Source organism: Nicotiana tabacum, chromosome 12, assembly GCF_000715075.1.
Source record: "Nicotiana tabacum cultivar K326 chromosome 12, ASM71507v2, whole genome shotgun sequence".
Lineage (NCBI taxonomy): Eukaryota > Viridiplantae > Streptophyta > Magnoliopsida > Solanales > Solanaceae > Nicotiana > Nicotiana tabacum.
The window spans coordinates 41,869,395-41,893,788 of record NC_134091.1 but is presented as its reverse complement, the minus strand read 5'-3'; positions in this window follow the sequence as shown (position 1 = coordinate 41,893,788).

The following is a 24,394-nucleotide window of genomic DNA, read 5'->3' as shown; positions in this document are numbered from 1 at the left end:
AGAAACTCACTAGTCCGGCCAGGGCTATTTTGCCTGAATCCTCACCAAAACATAATATTATTCTTCCAAACCTTCCTCATCCCATTACAATAGTGCCATTCTCAAGTCTAGAAACCTCATCCCAGCCATTACAAGCATCCCCAACGACTAATATCAATAGTAATCATATGGAACCCCACATAACACTGTCCTGAACACCAAAAAGTAATAATTCGGACATGACAGATAACCGTAGGAGAGCTAAATAAGAAGACTACTAAACAAGTTAAGCAGGCAGGGAAATTTTAGCATTTTACTAAGAACTATTTTCAACAAGGTGAAAGCAAAACTACACGAGGTAAACATTAGGAGTTACATTTCATCACAGTACCATTGCGGCATGCAACCTGATCCCATCATATCAATCCACATAAGGTACCCCTCGAGCCAGAACGCTCGGCTCACTGATCATATGTGCGTCAATATCAAGCACCATAGTGTGCACAGAAATACAACCGTGGGAAAAGTATCAGGAACAAACAATATTGAGAAGGACAAGCACATCTATGGTGCAATAAGAAAATCAACATCGCGAAGGCCATCTCGCCCATAGCACCATGAAGCCTAAACTGAATTACAATATACGTGCGAAGGACCATATAACCCCCATAATCCGTCATAGTATAAGAGGAAAACATATAAGATAAACCAAGGCGCGAATAACATTCATTCCGCCCAATGATATACACATGGCAACAATTGCATAGGAGCAAGCAAATCGGATCCTATACTAAATACGCATACTTATTGGGCCTACCAATGAGCCTCCAAATTAACTCCGGTCATCCTTGAACGGACGATTAGCCCTCCAAACGTCCACATCAACATAACTTTAACACACGCCATCATTTGGCTGGTTTTGACCATATCTCACAGTCCACAACCACGAAACAATCTGTTTCTGAGAACTCCAATCTTCAAATCCATAGAACACACGAATCACCCTACCTGATCCCAACTCCACCGCCCAAATGTCTAACATATCTATCGTATATAATCATCCCACGAGGAATACTTCTGAAATTCTTCCGTGTCATATAACAAAATCTGAATCTAACCAGCAGACTAACCAGGCGTGCATCGCAATATAAATGATGCATTCGTAAGTCAAAACACAATGCGCCTTCTGAAATGCACACCCTTCTCATGCAATACCAAGTAGAAATAACATCCATTTAGACATCCGAAACCGTCTATTCTGTCTAAGAATTCATGACTTTCCCTTCAAAACAGAACTGTGACCTTGCACATTCAAAACTCAATCCCGTTCAGTCAGAAACATTCTGCTTGATCTTGTCTAGGAGGAAATCCCAATACGCAACATGTTTCCTCACACCAATAGGAAGTATTCACCCCGAACCGTGATAGAAATCATCGAGAACCCTTGTAAATCCCTTGGCACATACCCAAGTTATCATAACTGAATCCCTCTAACTCAACCAAGCCATGCAGTTGTCCAAAACCCATGAGCATTTCCAAGAAACACCTGTGGAGACCCACCACATCATAAGTACCCAAGGAACCGATCACATCATTACCGTGTTGATCCAATTTACTATCAAACCGCCACGTTTCCTCTGAGTTCCTTTTAGATTAACCTCAAGTTGATACCCCTCCTTGCGAGAACACCATGATCCTTACCCCAAAGCTCGCCATAAGAGGTTCTAGCATAAACACCGCACCGCCCTAAGGCCCATAAGCCGCTGCATTCCCTCTTAGCACCCCAAAGTACCACAACCAAGGCACCCGCTTTGAAGGGACCTTCTGTGAATATAAAGTCATTCCCTCCACCCCTTAATCTTTCTGTTAATGAAATGCATAATCCATAGTGATATGGAAATACCGCGAGCCTCGACACCATCCACTGTAAATCTTAAACCCTAGCCAGGACCACTATGTCATCACTTAAGCTTCATGAGTCTGAATTCATCAATAAGGCTTGAGAATCAAATCTGTTTCACAATTAAACAACACGAAAGCCTTTCAATACACTCATAACTCGAGACTATATGCCACATCAAGACAGAAACCAATGCCCATTACCCATTTTTACACCTGAAGAAGACTGCTTTCGTCATATTCAATCACCCGAATATAGTCTGCAGCCACATCCTGCTCGTCATTTAGTCACCTAAACACTCGCCTACCACATCTCCACTCATAGGGATACTACCGGACATATAACTCCAAAAGCACATGCTCACACAACCGAGATCCCCGTGCTCAAACTACAGTCATAACCCGACCTTAAGTACTCTAGACTGACCCATCATCAGCACACAGGAATCATAGCTCGCATCTCATCCAGGGACTCACAAGTCGTCGATGCTCCGCCGATACCGAGCGCTCGCATGCGCAAACAAATGCTTGGAAGGAATTCAAAAAGTTACGCTCCAAGCAGAATCAATGTCGCACGATAAGGAAAGAAGGATGGGAATTTTATCCTAAATGCCCTGCAGGCTCTTGAAGAAAGGTATGGACGTCATCATATCGATCCGCAAGACTCTGCTAGACACTTGCTCATGACTCGCAGAACCTATGAACCTAGAGCTCTGATACCACCTTTCACGACCCGGAATTCACTAGTCGTGATAGCATCTAACCCAACCCGCTAAGTAAGACATTTAACGATTTCCCATTTTCAATTAATTTAATAACACAATTTAACAAAGGAGTTATCTAAGTCTTATACATCCCCAAGGACTGGTAGTACAAATCATGAACTTCTAAGAATAGAATTTACAAGCTGATATGAAGTAAATACATCTTCTGTTTGAAAAGTACATAAATAGAGTTTTTATAAATCTAGGGCTACCATGAACAAGAGGCAGCTACAACAGGAACGCAGGTACATCTTCAATCCCGGCAAGCATAGAGCACATCAACAACAGCAACCAATATCTGCATGCAATGTGCAGATGTGTAGTATCAGTACAACCGACCCCATGTACTAAGTAAGTATCTTGTCTAACCTCATCGAAGTAGTGACAAGGCTTGGGGTAACGACCCAACCAGTCGTTTTGACTGTTAGAACCATGTTTCCCTAAATAAAACTTCCCGAATGTGTTTTTAATAATTTATGACTTACGGAGATAGTTGGTTCGGGATTTGGAAATGCGTGAGTTTAAATCGGAACACTTGGTTCCTTAAGTTAGCTTTAAATGGACAAGTTTGACTTCTGTCAACATTTTGAGAAAACGACCCCAGAATTGGGATTTGACGGTTTCAATAGGTTCGTATGATGATTTTGGACTTGGGCGTATATCTGAATCAAGTTTTGGATAACCCGGGAGCGTTTTGATGCTTAATAGTAAAAATCAACAATTTGAAGGTTTAAAATTCTTTAAATTTGGTTTGGAGTAGGATTTTGAGTAATTGAAGTCCGTTTGGAATTCCGAGTTTGGGAATAGTTCCGTATAGTGATTTAAGACTTGCACGTAAATTTTCATGTCATGCCGAGTAGTTTTAGTATATTTCGGTGCATTGGAAGTAATTGAAGAACTTGAAATTCTTACGTTTGAATCAATTTGGTTTAGGGTATGATTCTTAGATTTGATATTTTTTTATGCGTTTCGAGAGTTCGAGCGAGTCCGTTTTATGATTTTAAACCTGTCGATATGTTCGGGCAGGGCCCCGGGGGTCCCGAGTGTTAACCGGATGAGGCTCGGACCAATTTTAGGAAATTGAGCAAGGACTAAAGCTCCCAGCTACTGTCATAATCGAACCTACGCTTGGACAGCCGTAGGTGCGAGATCGCAGGTGCGAGCCACCAATCACAGGTGAGAATGAGAGAATCCTGACCAGCCATCGCAGATGCGAAGCATTTGGCACACCTGCAAATGCGCAGGTGTGATGGCCTTGTGCGCAGAAGCAGAAAAATGCGCAGGTGCGAAGGGATGGGCACACCTGTGCTTGCGTAGAAGCGAGCATTTCTTCCGCAGGTGCGGTCCAAGAAAAGAAGGAAAACGCGCACCTGCGAGGAATTTCCGCAGGTGCGAAAGCCGCATGTGCGGTACTCCTTCCGCAGGTGCGAAAAACCTGTCTGGGCAGAAACTTAAAACGGACGAAAACTCAGTCCATTTCTTTCTATTTTTCATTCATTATTGGGCGATTTTAGAGCTCTTTGTGAGGAGTTTTCAACTATCAACTTAGAGGTAAGTTAATTCTACACCCCTTGAGTTAAATACATAGATTATAAGTAGATTATAACTAGAAAATCTTAGAAATCAAAGATTTAGATGAAAAACATAGATTTTTATAAAAATAATATTTTATCCACGAAATAGTTATGGAATTGGGTAGAAATTATATATTTAAGTTCTTGAGATTATGGGTAACGTTTTCATCTGAAAATTTCCAGAATCCGAGCACATGGGCCCGGGGTGAATTTTAGGAATTTTACCATTTTGGATAAGGTAATTTATTTAATAGATAGATTTCAAATCATTTAGCATATATTAATTATTTTGTATAATATTTGGATAGTTTCGGATTTTTCGGCATCAAATCGAGAATTCAACGCGACGTGGTAATCGGAAAGTGGACTTTGAGACGAGGTAAGTCTCTTGTCTAATTTTGCGAGGGAAAAATTACCCCATAGGGATTAAATTAAATAATTATTGCTAATTGCGGGGGCTATGTACGCACGAGGTGACGAGAGTCCGTACGTAGCTACTATTAATGCTAAAGTCCGGGTAGTTTAGGACTCAAAGCATGAATTACTTGTGTAAATTGTATTCTTTGTTTAATTAATATTAATGGATATATATGAATATATTGTGAATTGTTAAAATAAATTGTTCTTCCTCCCGAATTTATCCTATAATAAATATACTCTCTTTCCGGAGGTACATAAGAAAATGTCCTCCTTTCTCGTGGAGCGGACCGAACGCCTCGGCAGGATAGATGCATCCATGGATCGTGTCGCACGTCCCTCGGCAGTGTACACGACACTCTGGATCGGGCCGTACGTCCTCGGCAGAAATCGTGCTTAATAATAATAATTACACGATACCTTAATAGTTTATTTCAGCTTGTGAAGCTAATTGATAAATTGAAAATCTTTGGAATTTATTGAATTATTATTCCTGCTTGTTAAGAATTATTGTTATTCCTGTAAATGAGACTAATTGATAAATTTGAAAATTTATTTGAATTGAAGGAATTTAATTAATATATTGAGAATTGCTGCATTTGAAGGAATTTAATTATTTCTACTGGTCAATAAAATTACTGTTAACTCTGTGAATCATGTTGATATAAATATTTCTATTTCATGATTATTTAATATTATTTACCCATAGTGAGTGTCAAAGTCGGCCATCTCGTCTCTACCTCTTCGAGATTAGGCTTGATACTTACTGGGTACACGTTATTTTTGTACTCATACTGCACTTGCTGCACATTTTATTGTGCAGGTAGATATATGTATAGCGGCCTTGTGGGCGCAGAGGTGTGGTTAATAATTGTGGGGACATAGGTGAGCTGCATTCTATATTATGATTCGCAGCTAACAGAGTCTCCTTCAGAGTTATTATATTTTCCTGTCTAATTTGTATTCTAGACAGATGCATTATTTTATTTTTAATTTCTTAGTAAATGCTCATGCACTTGTGACACCGAGTTTTGGGAATGTTTGTGAATTGTTTAGAAATTTAGTTGCTAAAAATATTTATCATTTACTCTATGAGTTTTATCTTTACAATTTCATTGAAGAAATTTTTATTTCAAAAATACTAAAATGGGTGATTAAGTTAATTGATTATAGTTGGCTTGCCTGACAGCGGCACCATCACGGCCTTGTTTGATTTTAGGTCATGACAACATGGTATCAGAGCACTAGGTTCACGTAGGTCTCATGAGTCATTAGCAAGTCTAGTAGAGTCTTGCGGATCGGTACGGAGATGTCTGTGCTTATCTTCGAGAGGCTATAGGGCTATTAGGAATACTTTCCTTTTTGATTCCTCATCGTGCGATTCGATTCCTTTGAGGCTTATGCCTACATTTCCTCCATATTCAATCTTATGCGACGTGAAGCGCTTGTTATAAATTGAGGATCGAGGAAATTTTTAATGGTACTACAGATGTAGTGCAGGATGCTTCTCCCTGTGTAATTAATTGGGCTATTGTCATCGCCTTGTGGAAGGACGCTCTATCGTTTCAGTTCAGTATCAATACTACCTAAGGTTTTAAGATTTGGCATTGATTGTTATGACGATTCATGCGTTATTATCGCATAGTGTTTATGTAATGGTAGAATGCCTGTCTATGTGTCAGGGCAGAAAACGACTTGAAAGAAGGTTTTTCTCAGTACATGATTCAGAGGTTCCATGTTTTAATTTCAGCGGAGAAAAGGCAATCGGACTATGAATGTTCAGGTTTGGGGTTGATGGAGTAACGAAGCTTGATATTTTTGAGTGTGGTAGAGTTCTCAATTTTGATGTGGTGTCATCACCTTGTAAAATGCATTAAGGTTCGCCAGTGTTATGGTTTTCTTCAACTCGCCTTCACAACGGGATGTTAGGAATTGGTATAGGGGAAGCAGTCGATAGAGATCGTGGTGTACAGTGATTCAGGATCGAAGCAGCATTTCTAGTATTGATGTCTCAAGAAGGATGATCATCAGAAAGGTTTAAAGCTGGTAACGAGCTATTGGTTCAGGTGCTACAGAGACGAATTTTGAGTTAAGGCAACAACTAGGCAGCGAAGGATGAGGAAGGACATGTGGAAGGTGCCTTGCGGTGGTTAGGTTCCGAAAAGGCCAAGTGTAAGAAAACAAAAGCAGAATAGTTGCTTAAAGGAGATGGTTGACCAAAGTGGGAGAGTGGAAAAGTAGCATATGGGTTACGTGGTAGGATAACTACACGGCTTGAGGAAAGTTTGGAGTGATTTGGGGTGTAAAATGGACAGTGACTAGGTCTACGGACTTAAGTTGTAATATTAGCTGATATATTGAGGAAGATTGGATACAACAGGAGGTAGTTGCTTGATATGAAGAAGGATACAACACGACTTTGGATTGGAATGTATTGGCGCACCTCTAGTTGATGTCCATGAGGAGTGAACGGATTGGTGCAGCTGGTGAATGAGCTCAGATTTAGGATGATCTACTAATTTTGTAGTAATTGCACCCAGTGCAGTGATGTTGGAATATGTCAGCATATAATTTCCACAGGTGGGTTATCTCCTGTAAGCAGGTTAGCAGTTGTGTGGTGTTGACGAAGCTTCTGTGAAGAATTCTACTGGCTACCCAGTAAGAGATTTAATATGTAAATGTGGCTAGTGGTTCAGAGTATTTATTAAAGGTTAATAGAAGGATTTCGAGAAAATTTGGCGAGTTGCGTGTGCAGGATCATGTCATCAATGAAGAAAGAATCTCGGTGGATTCCAAAAATTTTGTAATTGTAGCTTCAAGCTAAGTGGGAGAGCCCCGCCGTCTATGATTGGATTGCATAGCATCAACTTATGTGGTTTCTTGTTATCGGTGTATTGGTGGGTCATTGCAACTAAGGAAAGAAAACACCAGTGGTAATTTGAGCAAAGTATTTGGGGAATGTGTACCATATTTGGCCTTATCAATTCATATTCAGGTTTTTGGAAGACTCAGAGTTTATGCGTCGTGTAGATGTAATGCACAGGAAAGTGAGACAGTCGGATGTTTCCTTGATAAAGTGTCCATGTGCTAGCAGGGCCTTGGAATTGATCATGTTTGGGAACAAGTCAGAGTAAGTGACTCTCAATAACGGTCCTAGTGGATTCAAAAATTTAAAGTGTGGTGTTTAAGGATCTCGAGTCTATAGTATGGTTGAGTATCGAGCTTTTGCAACAGATTATGAAACAGGGCTTGGAGTACTCTGCGTTATCTTCAGGTTGTGGTGTAGCATTAGAGAAAAGGAAGAAAATAACTTCGGATTCATAAAAGAAGTATCAGAATGGGTGTGCCGGTTGAAGATGTAAAAAGTGCGCACAAGAAGGGATATGAGATAATTAGTGGTTTTTGAAATAGCGTGGTCTCGTGAAATAAAGTCACTTGGGATGAGTGCGGATTTGAGTTCGTGATGTAATGAATGGAGCTATTATTATTTCTAAGGCAAGTTGAGAGTAAATTGAGAAAAGACGGATCGGCTAACAATGGTTGAATCGGCACGATGGTGGCAATGATCAGTTCCTTCAGCGCAATGAATTGTGCATGTGATTTGTGGCAGTACGTGCGAGGCTTGACGGCCGCCGTAATTTATTTTATTTGGAGGAATTCAAGTATTATGACATGTTATGTGTAGAGGGATCCCAAAAGAGTTATGGTGGTGTAGATCACTACTTGAGGCCGGTATTTTCTGCGGATATGGGAATTCAGTCAAGTGATGCAATGGTTCTCTTGAAATAAGTTAAGTAGAAGGTTTCTATATGATGAAGTATTTACCATATTAGTGGTTCGGAAGTTATGATGGAATTCTTGTACTCCGGCGCATTTGCGTGATTAAGTGCACTAAATAGCATGGAACTCGAAAGTTGAGGATTCAAGATTTTGGTTCAGTGTTGACAAGGATGTCATGAGCTCGGATGAGCAGGAAAAGGGTTTAGATGTTTAAAGTAATATGGTATTGGTTTTGGCATCATCTAAGGTCGATGTCAGGTGTAAGAGACCTGGTGTATTGATTTATGGATTCTTGATATGCTTTACAGCTTTAGTGTAACCGGTAGCATGGATGTGCAGACTTGTTACCTGGTGCGGAAGGTCGTGGGAGCGTGTCTCGCGGAAATATTGTGTAAGAGTGACATGTAGTCACTTGATTGAGTGAAGGCTGAAACCAAGTATAAATATTGTGGTAATATCGCATATTCGAGAATTTATGCCTGGAGGGCGCTCGGTTCATTTGGTTGTGGACTGTGGAAGTTTGTTCCAATTATGACGGCTATTCTTGTGTGTTATAGGGAAAGGGGTTATTATGGATCCTTGAAAGGTTATTAGCCTAGTACGGTGCGATCAGAATCGGCTAGAGGTCTGTGGATGGATTTAAATATGAATACGAGCTCTATATCAGGCCGGATGTGTTCATTTCAGCATGAAAGCTCCCTATGGAGGAGTATTCGGACGTTGGATGTCATTTCGTCATTGGTTATTTCATGTAATACTATATTGTGTCGTGTGAGTTATGAAACGGCTTGATAAAATTATTATGTGTTGAGGTTCCGCGTAGCGATGGTGTTGTATGAGTAGGATGGCTCTTGAGATTCAGATCATATATCGTACCTTAGTTGTGCTTGATTTTTGTAGCGTATGGCGATGTCGGTCCTTCCAAGGATGGTATTATGCACTTAGCGTGCTTGTGTACGATGTTCGGATATTTTGTAAATAATGAGCATTCTAGCTCGGTAAGTATTTTCTTATAGATTCTTTTTGTGCGGATTGGGTGGCACGCCGCCACGGGTATCATGTGTGGATCGGGTTGCACGCCGCAATAGTGTGATGTCGAGTACAGTCACCTATATTCTGTTTTGTGTCCCGTTTTCTGAGGAAGGTTCATGACACCTTTTTAGTTGTTTAATTAGTCACGTGGATTTAGTAATCCTTTTCATAGTCTGTTTTCCTTATGTATCGCAATCGAGTCCGTAGCTTATTAGCTCATTGTGGCGTCATATGAGACTTTTTGTCATGTCTGAGGTGGCTCATTGCCTGAGCAGCTTATACTAAGTGAGACGAGGTTATTGGATCCGAGATCAGTATGATCGGATTATATGAAGTATAATAAAGAGCAAATACCATTATTTGGTCCATAATGAGGCAATGGTTCTTGTCAGAAGGAGAAACTCAATAATTTGTTGACTCAGCAGTTGGTTATGAATTTCTTCACATTTCTTCCATCGTGGAAGCACTTCAAGAGTTGGAACAGGAATTATAGGTATCCTGAGGTGTGTTGTGAACATCAGATTCGTGGAATTTTGGCTATTGTTATCGGAGGATGTTATTATAGTCATGTGAATGATGCGGTGCATGGTCTAAATTCAACAAAGGTATGCAATCCTGTATTAGTGCATCGTGTAGTGATTGATACGACATTCATAGGTTGGAAACAGGCATGGTGGAGAATTCTGTATGTGTTGATGCTACTTTACCCCTGTTTTAACTGCTTTTTGATGCTATTTGATCTTTAAAATGCCCAACATAGTTTAATTATTGGTTTTATGACTAATTGAGTTGTGTGTGATGATTTAGGGTGTTTGGAGTGCAAAAATATGAAGAAAAGGTGCTCTAGGTAGAGGAAGAGGAGTTGGATGCGTCGCATCCAATCTAGAAAAAAATCAGATTTCGTGCACCCTTAGCAGTGAAGTCGTCCCATAGCATCCGCCTTAGCATCCGCACCTGGGCAAAGCTGAGATGGAGGAACAAAGGGTGGATGCGAAGCATCCACCCTAGCATGCGAAGCTGAGAAATGGAGGACGAGGTGGATGCGACGCATCCACCCCAGCATCAATCCCTGAAGCTGAGTCGGATTAGGAATAGGAGAACTTTGGCCCACGACTTTTGTACGCAATATATAAGCCAAAAACGCCTCTTTTAGGGCATCTAACATATTAGGAAGGGGGAAAAGCCACGACAAAGCTTGGGAACTACGGAATTCATCTTGAGTTCTTATTTTTCCTTCTTTTATTGATTATTATGCACTCTTGTGAATTATTTGATGATTGCATAAACATGAGTGGCTAAGAACCCTATTGTTCTAGGGTCATGGGTATACATGAATGTTGATGTTTGAAGTTTAATTTGACGAAGTTGATTTTATCATATTGGGTTATTTATTTAATTCTGTTTTTAATTATTTTGCTGAGTAGCTAACAGTGAAATACTATCTACGAATCTAGAGTTGAACTCGAAAGTGGGAACTCTAGATTGCATATAGAATTAAATAGAGCAAGTTCTTAAACCCGGGCATCGGAGAACGGATTCGCAATTGGGATAGACATATACCTAATTGCCTTGCTCAGTTGCAATACATGAATTGTAAATGCGTTCTTGTTAATCTTAATTCCATAGACATATAGGTATTAAGTTAGCTTAAATAGGCGAGTAAGGACTCGATAGATTCTTATGAGTAATATCAACCCTGTCAATCAACAATCCAGATAAATCAATTAATTATTTTAAGCTAAGAATGCAACATGATTGTTAGATAACCCGTGACCCTGGAATATTATCTCCCATTGATTGTTATTTAAAACTATTTAAGTGTTGTGTTGATTTCTAGTATTTCATTACTTGATAGCTTTTAGGTAGTAAATTAGACAATTATCTATTTTATAATAAATTGCTTGAATCGATAAGCTATTTGAGTTTGAATTAGTCAAAAGTTAATCATAAGTCTTCATGGGAACGATACTTTATTCACTACTCTATTACTTGACGACCACGTATACTTGCGTGAGTGTGTTTGGTCGCAACAAGTTTTTGGCGCCGTTTCCGAGGACTTAGAAATTAGCTACTTGACTGAGTTAAGCTTTTATTACTTATTTATTCAAGTTTTAATTTTCAGTTTGCCTTGTTTGTGTTAACTCGGGATCTTCTCTTGAATGCGGAGGAGTAGAAGTGCAAACAACCTCCTTCCTTTTGATCCAGAAATTGAACGAACACTTCATAGAGTGAGGAGGGAAGTCGAAGCTAGAACGAGAATAGAAAGAGAGTTGGATATCGTAGTTCAACCACAGCCAATAGAGATGGCAGGTAATGAGGAGCGTCCGGTGATAGAAGCCGCAAGACCCAGTCTTGCTAATATGACTCAGGCTATCGTGAAGCCTGATATCACGGGGCATTTTGAACTCAAACAGTACATGGTACAGCTGATTCAGTCCACAGGGCAATATGTGGGTCTATCTCATGAAGACCCGCAGAGGCACATTTAGAACTTCTTGGAAATTACGGACACTTACAATTATCCGAACGTTTCCAAGGACTATGTCAGGCTGACACTATTTCCCTTTTCATTGTTGGGGGAAGCTAAGGAATGGTTGCAAAAGGAGACCTCGAACTCAATCCACACTTGGGATGATTTAGCAAGGAAATTCCTAATCGAGTTTTTCCCCACTAAGAAGACAAAATCACTGAGGAGCCGAATTCTTGGGTTCCAACAATGGGATGGCGAGACACTTCGTCAAGCTTGGGAAAGATACAAGAAGCTACTCAGAGACTGCCCATATCATTGTCAGACTGATGAGGTATTGGGTCACACTTTTGTTGATGGGCTAGACGAGGCATCAAAGATGAATCTTGATTCAACTTGTGGGGGTAGTTGCATGGCGAGGCCGTATAGTGAAATACAACTCTTGCTAAATAACTTCACTGCTAATGACCATAATTGGTAAGGAGATGGGGATGCAAGAAGAGCAATTAAACAGAAGGCAGCTGGGGTGATTGAGCTTGATGACTTCTCAGCCATGAGAGCAGATATTGCAAAGCTGGCAAATCAGATGAACAGAATGACAATGCAACAAACACAACAGATGCAACATGTACAGCAAATGTCTATTTGCTGTGAACTATGTGGTGACAGTCATATGAGTGACATGTGCCCCACGAATCTTGAATCTATATACTATGTGGGGCAACAAAACAGAGGTTTGATGAATCAGCATGCACAATATAGGAACACTTACAATCCAAATTGGAGGAATCATCCAAACTTCTCATGGGTCGGAAATCAACAGAATCAGAATCAGTATAGGCCTCAAGGAAATTTAAATCAGCCTCAGAAGCCACCCCAACAAACAGAAGAGAGTACGAATGACTTGCTAAAAAAGTTGTTACTTGACAATCAACAGCTCAAGACCGATTTCAGAAATCTTGAGAGGCAAATGGGGCAGTTAGCAGCAAATCAAAATACTAGACCTACAGGCTCTCTTCCTAGTGATATAGAGAAGAACCCTCAAGTTAATGCAGTTACACTCAGAAACGGGAGGGAACTAGAGGAAGTGCCAAAGAAGAGAAAGGACAAACCTATACCTGAGGGGGAGCTGACCCCTAAAGCAATACACGAGTTAAAGAAAAATGATGCAAGTTCAGAGCGAATGGAGGCTGCAAGGCCACCACCACCTTTCCCCCAGAGATTGCAGAAAAAGAATGACGATCGCATGTTCAACAAATTTCTCTCTATGTTGAGTGAGGTTCAATTAAATATTCCATTAGTGGATGTACTTCGTAAAATTCCAAAGTATGCTAAGTACATAAAAGATATAGTGGCTCACAAGAGGAAATTGACTGAGTTCGAGATATTTGCACTTACTGAGGAGTGCACTTCAAGGGTCCAAAACAAGCTTCCTCAAAAGCTTAAGGATCCTGGCAGCTTTACCATTCCAGTGCGAATCGGTAATATTGATGTGGGTCATGCTCTTTGTGATTTGGGTGCGAGCATAAATCCGATGCCATTGTCCTTGTTTAAGCAATTGGGTCTGGGAGCTCCAAGACCAACCACTGTGATGTTGCAATTAGCTGATAGGTCCATAGCCTACCCTGAAGGAGTGATTGAAGATGTGCTGCTGCAAATTGGGAAATTTATCTTCCCAGCTGACTTCATTATTCTAGATTTTGAGGCTGATGAACAAGTTCCAATCATATTGGGATGACCTCTCTTGGCTACTGGTGATGCAATAATTAAAGTGAGAGAAGGGAAAATGATTATGAGGGTGGACAATGAGGAAGCAGTCTTCAATGTCTACAAAGCAATCCAACTTCCTCGCCACTATGAGGAGCTCTCTATGATATCTGTTGTGGAGGTGAATGAGCAATTTCTTGACACGAGTGTATATCTAGACGACTCTCTAGAAAAAGCACTCATGTTTTTTGATAGCTTGATTATTGATGATGAGGTTGAGGAGATGATGCATATCCTAGATGCATCATGTGCTTACATACAAGGAATACACTCGTTTGAGCCCCTGAATAGGCCAAGTGGTCCCCCTCCAAAGCCGTCAATTGAAGAAGCTCCAAAATTGGAGCTTAAACCCCTACCCCCTCACCTTCAATATGCTTATTTGGGTAGTTCTGACACTTTACCTATTATTGTTTCTTCTTACTTGTCTAAATTGCAGGAAGAAAAGCTATTGAGGGTGCTACGTACAAGCGAGCAATTCGGTGGACAATGTCTGACATTAAAGGCATTAGTCCAGCTTTCTGCATGCATAAAATCCTCATGGAGGACGGACACAAGCCAAGTGTAGAGCAACAACGCCGACTAAATCCAAACATGAAAGAGGTGGTAAGAAAAGAAGTGATTAAGTGGCTTGATGCAGGTATTGTATTTCCAATCTCTGATAGCAAATGGGTAAGCCCCGTTCAATGTGTGCCAAAGAAAGGGGGATGACTGTAGCAGTTAATGAAAATAATGATTTAATTCCTACAAGAACTGTCACTGGATGGAGAATTTGCATAGATTATAGAAAATTGAACAATGCCACCCGGAAAGACCACTTTTCGCTCCCCTTTATTGACCAAATGCTTGATAGGTTAGCTGGCCAGGAATACTACTGTTTTCTGGACGGTTAGTCGGGGTATAATCAGATTGCTATATCCCCAGAGGACCAAGAGAAAACTACATTTACGTGTCCTTATGGCACGTATGCGTTCAAGAGAATGCCCTTGTTCTTTGTAATGCACCTGCGACTTTTCAAAGGTGTATGATTGCTATTTTTACTGACATGGTTGAAAGATTTGTAGAAGTGTTCATGGATGATTTTTCTGTGTTTGGATGTTCTTTTGATAATTGTTTAATGAACCTTGATAAAGTGCTTGCTAGGTGTGAAGAGACGAACTTAGTGCTAAACTGGGAAAAGTGCCATTTCATGGTACGTGAAGGTATAGTTTTGGGGCACAAGGTGTCCAAAAGTGGTTTGCAGGTGGACAAAGCGAAGGTGGAGGCGATTGAAAAATTTCCCCCACTGACATCCGTCAAAGGCATTCGCGGTTTCTTGGGCCATGTAGGTTTTTATCATCATTTCATTAAAGATTTTTCAAAAAATTCTTCTCCTTTGTGCAGGCTTCTTGAGAAAGATGTGCCCTTCAAATTTGATGATGCCTGTCTGAAAGCATTTGAGGAGCTGAAGGGAAGATTGGTGACTGCACCAATTATCATTGGCCCAGATTGGGCGCAATCATTTGAGTTGATGTTGGATGCAAGTGACATAGCAATCGGAGTTGTTTTGGTGCAAAGGAGGGATAAAATCTTTCACTCCATTTATTATGCGAGCAAAACTATGAATCCAGCTCAGATGAATTATACAGTTACTGAAAAGGAGTTGCTTGCAGTGGTGTGGGCGTTTGACAAGTTCAGATCCTATCTAGTGGGAACCAAAGTCATCATTTACACAGATCATTCAGCTATCAGATACTTGTTTGAAAAGAAAGACGCCAAGCCGAGGCTGATTCGTTGGGTCCTCCTCTTGCAAGAATTTGACTTAGAGATCCGAGATCGAAAAGGGATAGAAAATCAAGTGGTTGATCACTTGTCCAGATTAGAAAATTGGAACCATGTAGCTGAAGGAGGGTCAATCAAAGAAACATTTCCTGATGAGCAGTTATTAGCAGTCACCTCAGGTGAAGCCCCATGGTATGCAGATTATGTGAATTTTATTGCAAGTGGGGTGACGCCACTAGAATTGACACCTGACAATAGAAGAAGATTCTTACATGATGTGAGACTCTACATGTGGGATGAGCCATTCTTATATAGGCAGTGCACAGATCAGTTGGTGCGAAGGTGTGTTCCTGAGGAAGAGATGAATGCTATACGGCATGACTGACATGCTTCGCCATATGGAGGTCATCACGGTGGGGATAGAACCGCCCAAAAAGTGCTACAATCAGGTTTCTATTGGCCAAAATTGTTTAAGAATGCACATGCCTTTGTTAAAAATTATGACAGATGCCAAAGAACCGGAGCTATCACAAGGAAGCACGAGATGCCCTTGCAAAATATTCTGGCAGTAGAGCTTTTTGATATTTAAGGGATTGATTTCATGGGACCGTTCCCATATTCTAATGGGTACAGGTACATCTTGGTGGCGGTCGACTATGTTTCTAAGTGGGTGGAGGCCATTGCTCTTCCTACTAATGACGCAAAGGTAGTGGTAAGCTTTGTAAAGATGCACATCTTCACACGTTTTGGGACTCTAAGAGTGTTGATAAGCGCCGGGGGAACTCACTTTTGTAACAAATTGCTGAATATTGTTCTTGCAAAGTATGGAGTTAAGCATAAGGTTTCCACTGCCTATCATCCCCAAACGAGTGGTCAAGTAGACGTTTTCAACTGAGAGGTAAAGCAGATTTTGGAGAAAATAGTAAGTGGGAATAGAAAGGACTGGGCCAGAAAGCTGGATGATGCATTATGGGCATATCGCACTGCCTACAAGACCCCCATAGGTACTTCTTCGTACAGGTTGGTTTATGGGAAAGCGTGACACTTGCCCGTTGAGCTTGAACACAAAGCCTATTAGGCGATTAAAGGCTAAATATAGAGATAGACTTGGTCGGTTAGAAGAGATTGCTACAACTCAACGAGCTTGATGAATTTCGATTGCATGCATATGAAAATGCCAAATTGTATAAAGAAAAGACAAAGAGGTGGCATGATAAGCACATCCAACATCATGAGTTTGAGCCAGGTCAAGAAGTTCTCTTGTTTAATTCGAGGCTAAAGCTTTTTCCCGGAAAGCTTAAATCTCGATGGTCGGGTCCGTTTGAAGTGGTTAGTGTGAAACCTCATGGGGCGGTGGAATTACGTGATACGAGTTCCAATGCGACATTCTTGGTAAATGGCCAGAGAGTAAAACACTATTGGGGTGGTGACATTGCACGTCACAAGACCTCGATGGATTTGGTGGAGGCGTGAAGAACATGTTGCGCCGTGCCGCGACGTTAAATCAGGCGCTTCTTGGGAGGCCACCCAAGTCCTGTTTTTCTTTTGTTTTCATAGTTAGTTCAATTTTTAGGAATTAGTTCTTATATTTTTATTTTTATTTTAATTTTTGTTTTAGGAAAACTGGGTGGATGCGTCGCATCCCCCTTAGCATAAAAAAAAATAAAAAATTTGACGGACCAATTGCTCAAGGCAGTGAAGTCTGCCTATCGCGTCCAAACAATTTCAGAGAAAGCAGTGGGGACGCGTCGCATCCAAGCTCGCACGCACAGGTAAGTGTTATATTTTAACACATCATATGCCCAACATCAACACATATCAGATTTCGACCAAACACATCTCCTCTCATCTCACTTGCGACCAAACACATCTCCTCTCTTCTCTCGCGACAGGTATGTATCTTCGCCCTCATTCTTTCTTTTTTCTTTACTCTCCTCACTCTCCTCTCTTCTCTCTCTCGCTGGTAGCAACAGACCCCCTACCCCAAATTCCCCTAGGTTAAGTTTTACCAATTTAAATGTCACACATGTGATTCAAAAAGTTTGAGGTTTGGGGATGTCATTCCTGTTAGTTGTAATGGTTGCGAGATGATAAACTATAATTCCCTTCATCTCGTTAATTTTGGGAGGGTAGTCGAATTACCCCACTGATAGAAGAAACTAGGCACAACTGTTACATATCACCTGTTCGACGAATTTCCCATGAGGTAAATTTAGGCGCCGGTGAAGTCTGAGTAATCGAGCAACACTGGTATATGCTAGTGAATAAGTGTAGGGTCGTTTGTCTTGATTGTCGGAATGTTTTGAGCCTATGAAAGATTGTCTAAGGGAATTGAACATCCGGCACATGCTAGACGTCTTGAATTGTAAAGTGTTACTCGATTTGAATTGTGTGAGCTCTATGCGTAATGATATGTCGTGAGAATAAGTGTGGGGTCGAGTGAGCTACTATGTGTAATTGAACATGGTTAGTGAGCGTCGCTCGGATAAACCTCATGTTGTGCATAATGATATCTATATAGCGAAGTGCTTATTTGTAAACTTGAAAAGAGTTATCCCATCCCTGCTGAAATCCATGGGCTATAGTTTCATGAAGCCATAAATGACATGACTATGCAAATGATTGGAAGTGCTAGATGTTGCAACTGCTTTATAGCTGAACTTCACTGTTCTATACGCTCATTGTTGATTTCTTCGCATTGCAGGTACTGAGGCTGGGAAATGGCAGTAACGAGCAAACAGTCCAAGCAACAAGACAAAGATAATAACAAGCAACCACCCAAAAAGCCTACCGGAAAGGCAACAGGTGCTCCAAATCCACAAAAAAGAAGGAAGCGGACTGACAAAGAGAAGGAACTGCAGACTAGGTAGTTAATTGATAAATCAGAGCAAGAAGAGGAGGAACCATTAGTAAGGAGGACAGTGAAGAAGGGTATTACAACAACATCATTAAATCCGCCAAGCAAAGGGATAGAAATAAGAGAACCCGTGCCGAACTAGAGTAAAGCCTCCAAAAAGAGTGACCCGAATGATAAAGGAAAGCAAAAAATTACTGCAGAATCTGAGTCCGAGTCTGATTCGGATAATGAGCTTCTACATGTCGACATGAGTGACGAAGATGAGGGTGAACCAATAGACCGAGCTGCTTGGGAGAAGAACTTTGTTAATGAAAAGGCATTCTGAGCTTATAATAAGATATTGGGTTCAAAGAAGTACATTCCAGAAAAGCCAATCAACATCGGAACACTTAAGAAAAAGTACCCAGAGTTTCTAAAATCAATTCGAGAGGTGCAATAATGGGGACCTATCTTGAAGGGTCACGGCAAGGCCAACCTCACTATCGTCAGAGAGCTTTACGCCAATTGGCGTCATTCCAGGGGCAGCATTGTGAGAGTACAAGGGGTGGATATTAATGTCTCAGCTGAAGCTCTGAATAATTCCTTAGGGGTGCCACACACACTAACAGATAGGTTTGACTCCATATGCAAAGCACCGGATTATGCACACATTCGGTCGGTCTTATGCCTTACCATGAAGGATGCAAATTGGAAGCATGGGAGTATGGAGTACCATTCTTTGGCCAAGGAATTCATGAGTGCGTTAGCATGTGTGGCTCTAAATTTCATATGCAACCGCATAATGCCATGCCAACACAAAACTGATGTCCCTCGTCACCGAGCACTAGTATTGTATGCTTTATTGGAGGGGATACCGCTCAACTTGGGAGCCATCATGCATGACCAAATGCAGCACACCAGGATGAATTACAAGTGGAGGTTGTTCTTTGCAAATACCCTATCCGCTTTCTTGACAGAGATGGGAGTACTATGGGACAAGGAGAATGACGACATTGAGGCTAAAGCTCCAGGACCATATGATGTTACTCATGTACTAGAGCCGAACAAGGGAAGGTCTTCTAAGCTCACCATTCAACAGTTGTTTGAGCAGATGCAAGCTGATATGCAAGAGAACAGGGCTGAGTTGATAGCGACTCGTGTAAAGTTGAGTGCCACCAGGGATGAGTTGAGTCAGACTCGTGCGGATCTAAGCCGAGTCCAGACTTAGCAGGCCACGATGATGAGAGAGGTATCATTACTCCTCCGTGCTCTGGTTCAACGTGCAGATATAGACATCTCACAGCTGCTTGCATCGTCTACTACTGGACCATCCACTTCTGCTTCTCCTATAATCTCTAAGGCTCCACACACCATGCCTGCTGAGGCCGATGTACCACCTACTACAGACTCAGCTCTAGTTGGTGATGATAGGAACAGCTCTCCATATTCGTGAGGATGCTATTGCCAGGCCGGAAAGGGTCTTAATGAATGCCATGGATGCTGATGCTCTTCCACAGACTGCGGATGAGCCTTCCACCTTGACTTGACGGAGTTTCTTCTCATCCTACTTTACATTATTTGTGTGCAATGGGGGCAAAGCACGGTTTTAAATGTGGGGTCATTTTTCAAACCGAGCATCACCTCAAATTTCGCTTCAACTCACATACCGGGCAAGTTCTAGACACAAGTACAATACATGGACTACACAAAAACCTCACCACACATGGCACATGACTCACTAAGGATGATCACATTCCGACTCTCAAACAATGTAAGTATTCACGGAGCCACGAGATATTAAGCATTAAGCGCAAAGTGAACACAAGTCAAGAAAATGAGAAATAGTCGTCACAAAACATGTTATCCAATATATAAAGGCATCAAGATTAATATCAAAATATAGGGGAGATAATACACATGCCAAAGCATAAATATGCTACTATGAAACAAGTCAAGGGCGCTTAGGTTCATCATTCTTCCTCCTTTTATTTCCTAAATTCCTAATCTACTCGGAAAGAAAAAAGCTACCCGGTTCAAACTACATCCCATGGAAAAGAACCGAGGCACAAAGAAAAACCACAGGAGATTATTACTACCTAAAAAAATTTTACAAACTACTCAAGGCTACTACTCTATTTTTTATTTTTTTTTATTTTTTTAGTTTTCTGTCAAACTCCTAATACTAACACTAATTTCAAAAATCAAATCAAAATCTTTTTGTGTTTTTCTAAGGACCTTAATCCCTCGAGAGAACTGTCCAGGTAGTCTGTCGTCGGGAAAAGTCCTTTATTTTCTATGACTACACACAACAATGAACTGAGAGTTACTCCATATAGATGAATTTACTAACTATTACAGGCCATTAATGCAGTGAATATTACAGCCCTCTAATAGTATCAAAATCAACAAAAATTGTAACAGTTAAGAGCTTATTGCTTATCATAAATAAAATTTATCCCTAGTTAACCATTTTGAGCCTATTGACTTTTATTTGGTACCCGCATTACAAGCCTATACCCTTTTAATTCTTAATTGACATTGTTTTGATTCTTTTACCTCTTAAAGCACTTTAATTGTTAGATGAGTGCTAAAAGAAGTAAGAAGGGACCAAGTATGGGGTGAATTTTGAGTGAAACCAATAAAAGAAAGAAATATGCACTTGTTTTGTAAAATACTACACCACTAGCGGAAATTGAGAAAGAAAAAAATTTAAAAAAAAAAGAAGGAAAAATAGAAATGAATAAATTGTTGTCTTGTTCTTGCTAGTGGGTATGAACTAAAGTAGTGCTTAAAGAAAAAGGGACTGTTTTGGGGGTGATATTGTTTGTGAAAGTGATTTTAAAGTAATTTTAAAGTTCAATCCACACATTCGATAAATTACGCTTAAAGTAATTTTGTGATATATTAAAGTGCTTAGGAGGGTGAGTCACTATTCCTTAAATATATCCTACCCGTCCCTTAGCCCACATTACAACCATGAAAAAGTCCTAATTGATTTTAGATCGAGCGAGCTTACATTAGTAGAGATTTACATTAAGGGCAAGCCTATGGTACCAATTGCATGCATGTGACTTCTTTGTGAGAGTGAGCGATTTTCTTTGATATATGTGAGTCATTAAAATATATTTGATCATGAGATTCGAATGTGTGGATTGAACTCACTCTCTTGTTCTTGTTGTGAGGGCACATGGTTTCACGAAGGATAGGTAACGTTATTAGACTTCTCTATGATGTTGGGTGTTCAAGCCATGAGTGCATTGTGACATTGAGTCGGTTTTTGAGGCTAGGATTGTTGTGAGCATGTTATCTTTGTTTGAATATTTTTAAATAATGACACAAGTAAAGGGAAGTGTATATGATGCATATTCTAGAGCCTAATTGTTGCAAATGACCATGGTCATAGGTGTAGTATGCTTTGAATGATAAGAGCTTAATTTTGTTTCGTCTACTATAGTGATGGTTTGTTCGAGGACGAACAAAGGTTTAAGTGTGGGGTGGTGATGTTGGGCATATTTTGATATATGTTGATGTTACTTTACCCATGTTTTAACCGCTTTTTGATGCTATTTGATCTTTAAAATGCCCAACATAGTTTAATTATTGGTTTTATGACTAATTGAGTTGTGTGTGATGATTTAGGGTGTTTGGAGTGCAAAAATATGAAGAAAAGGTGCTCTAGGTAGAGGAAGAGGGGTTGGATGCATCGCATCCAATCTAGAAAAAAATCAGATTTCGTGCACCCTTAGCAGTGAAGTCGGCCCATAGCATCCGCCTTAGCATCCGCACCTGGGCAAAGCTGAGATGGAGGAACAAAGGGTGGATGCGAAGCATCCACCCTAGCATGCGAAGCTGAGAAGTGGAGGACGAGGTGGATGCGACGCATCCACCCCAGCATCAATCCCTGAAGCTGAGTCGGATTAGGAATAGGAGAACTTTAGCCCACGACTTTTGTACGCAATATATAAGCCAAAAACGCCTTTTTTAGGGCATCTAACATATTGGGAAGGGGGAAAAAGCCACGACAAAGCTGGGGAACCACGGAATTCATCTTGAGTTCTTATTTTTCCTTCTTTTATTGATTATTATGCACTCTTGTGAATTATTTGATGATTGCATGAACATGAGTGGCTAAGAACCCTATTGTTCTAGGGTCATGGGTATACATGAATGTTGATGTTTGAAGTTTAATTTGACGAAGTTGATTTTATCATATTGGGTTGTTTATTTAATTCTGTTTTTAATTATTTTGCTGAGTAGATAACAGTGAAATACTATCTACGAATCTAGAGTTGAACTCGAAAGTGGGAACTCTAGATTGCATATAGAATTAAATAGAGCAAGTTCTTAAACCCGGGCATCGGGGAACGGAATCGCAATTGGGATAGATATATACCTAATTGCCTTGCTCAGTTGCAATACAGGAATTATAAATGCGTTCTTGTTAATCTTAATTCCAAAGACATATAGGTATTAAGTTAGCTTAAATAGGCGAGTAAGGACTCGACAGATTCTTATGAGTAATATCAACCCTGTCAATCAACAATCCAGATAAATCAATTAGTTATTTTAAGCTAAGAATGCAACATGATTGTTAGATAACCCGTGACCCTGGAATATTATCTCCCATTGATTGTTATTTAAAACTATTTAAGTGTTGTGTTGATTTCTAGTATTTCATTACTTGATAGTTTTTAGGTAGTAAATTAGACAATTATCTATTTTATAAGAAATCGCTTGAATCGATAAGCTATTTGAGTTTGAATTAGTCAAAAGTTAATCATAAGTCTTCATGGGAACGATACTTTATTCACTACTCTATTACTTGACGACCACGTATACTTGCGTGAGTATGTTTGGTCGCAACAGAAACATGCATGGTAGAGAATTCTAGATGTTAGAATTGGGCTCTAAGGCTTATTTGCCTAAATAAAGGGGAGAATCTTCAAATTGGCTCGAGCTAATGTGCTCAATTGGGTGTGGTAGCACGGATAGGTGCTCGAAGTGTTAAACTGTGATTTTGGACAACTCCGGAATAGTCCTTAGCACGTTTGAGGACGAACGTATATTTAAGTGGGAGAGAATGTAATGACCCAATCGGTCGTTTTGACTGTTAGAATCCCGTTCCCCTAAATAAAACTTCCCGAATGTGTTTTTAATTATTTATAACTTGCGGGGATGGTTGGTGCGGGATTTGGAAGTGTGTGAGTTGAAATCGGAGCACTTGGTTCCTTAAGTTAGCTTTAAATGGACAAGTTTGACTTCGGTCAACATTTTGAGAAAACGACCCCGGAATCGGGTTTTGGATAACCCGGGAGCGTTTCGACACTTAATAGTAAAAATCAACTATTTGAAGTTTTAAAATTCTTTAAATTTGGTTTGGAGTAGGATTTTGCGTAATTGAAATCCGTTTGGAATTTCGAGTTTGGAAATAGTTCCGTATAGTGATTTAAGACTTGCACACAAATTTTCGTATTATTCCGAGTAGTTTAAGTATATTTCGCCGCATTGGAAGTAAATTGAAGAACTTGAAATTCTTAAGTTTGAATCAATTTGGTTTAGGGTATGATTCTTAGATTTGATGTTGTTTTATGCATTTTGAGAGTTCGAGCGAGTCCGTTTTATGATTTCAAACCTATCAGTATGTTCGGGCGGGGCCCCGGGGGTCCCGAGTGTTAACCGGACGAGGCTCGGACCAATTTTGGAAAATTGAGCAAGGACTAAAGCTCCCAGCTACTGTCATAATCGCACCTGTGCTTGGACAGCTGTAGGTGCGAGATCGCAGGTGCGAGCCACCAATCACAGGTGCGAACGAGAGAAGCCTGACCGGCCATCGCAGATGCGAAGCATTTGGCGGACCTGCAAACACGCAGGTGGGATGGCCTTGTGCGCAGAAGCGGAAAAATGCGCAGGTGCGAAAGGATGGGCGCACCTGCGCTTGCGCAGAAGCGAGCATTTCTTCCGCAGGTGCGGTCCAAGAAAAGAAGGAAAATGCGCACCTGCAAGGAATTTCCACAGGTGCGAAAGCCGCATGTGCGGTACTCCTTCCGCAGGTGTGAAAAACCTGTCTGGGCAGAAACTTAAAACGGACGAAAACTCAGTCCATTTCTTTCTATTTTTCATT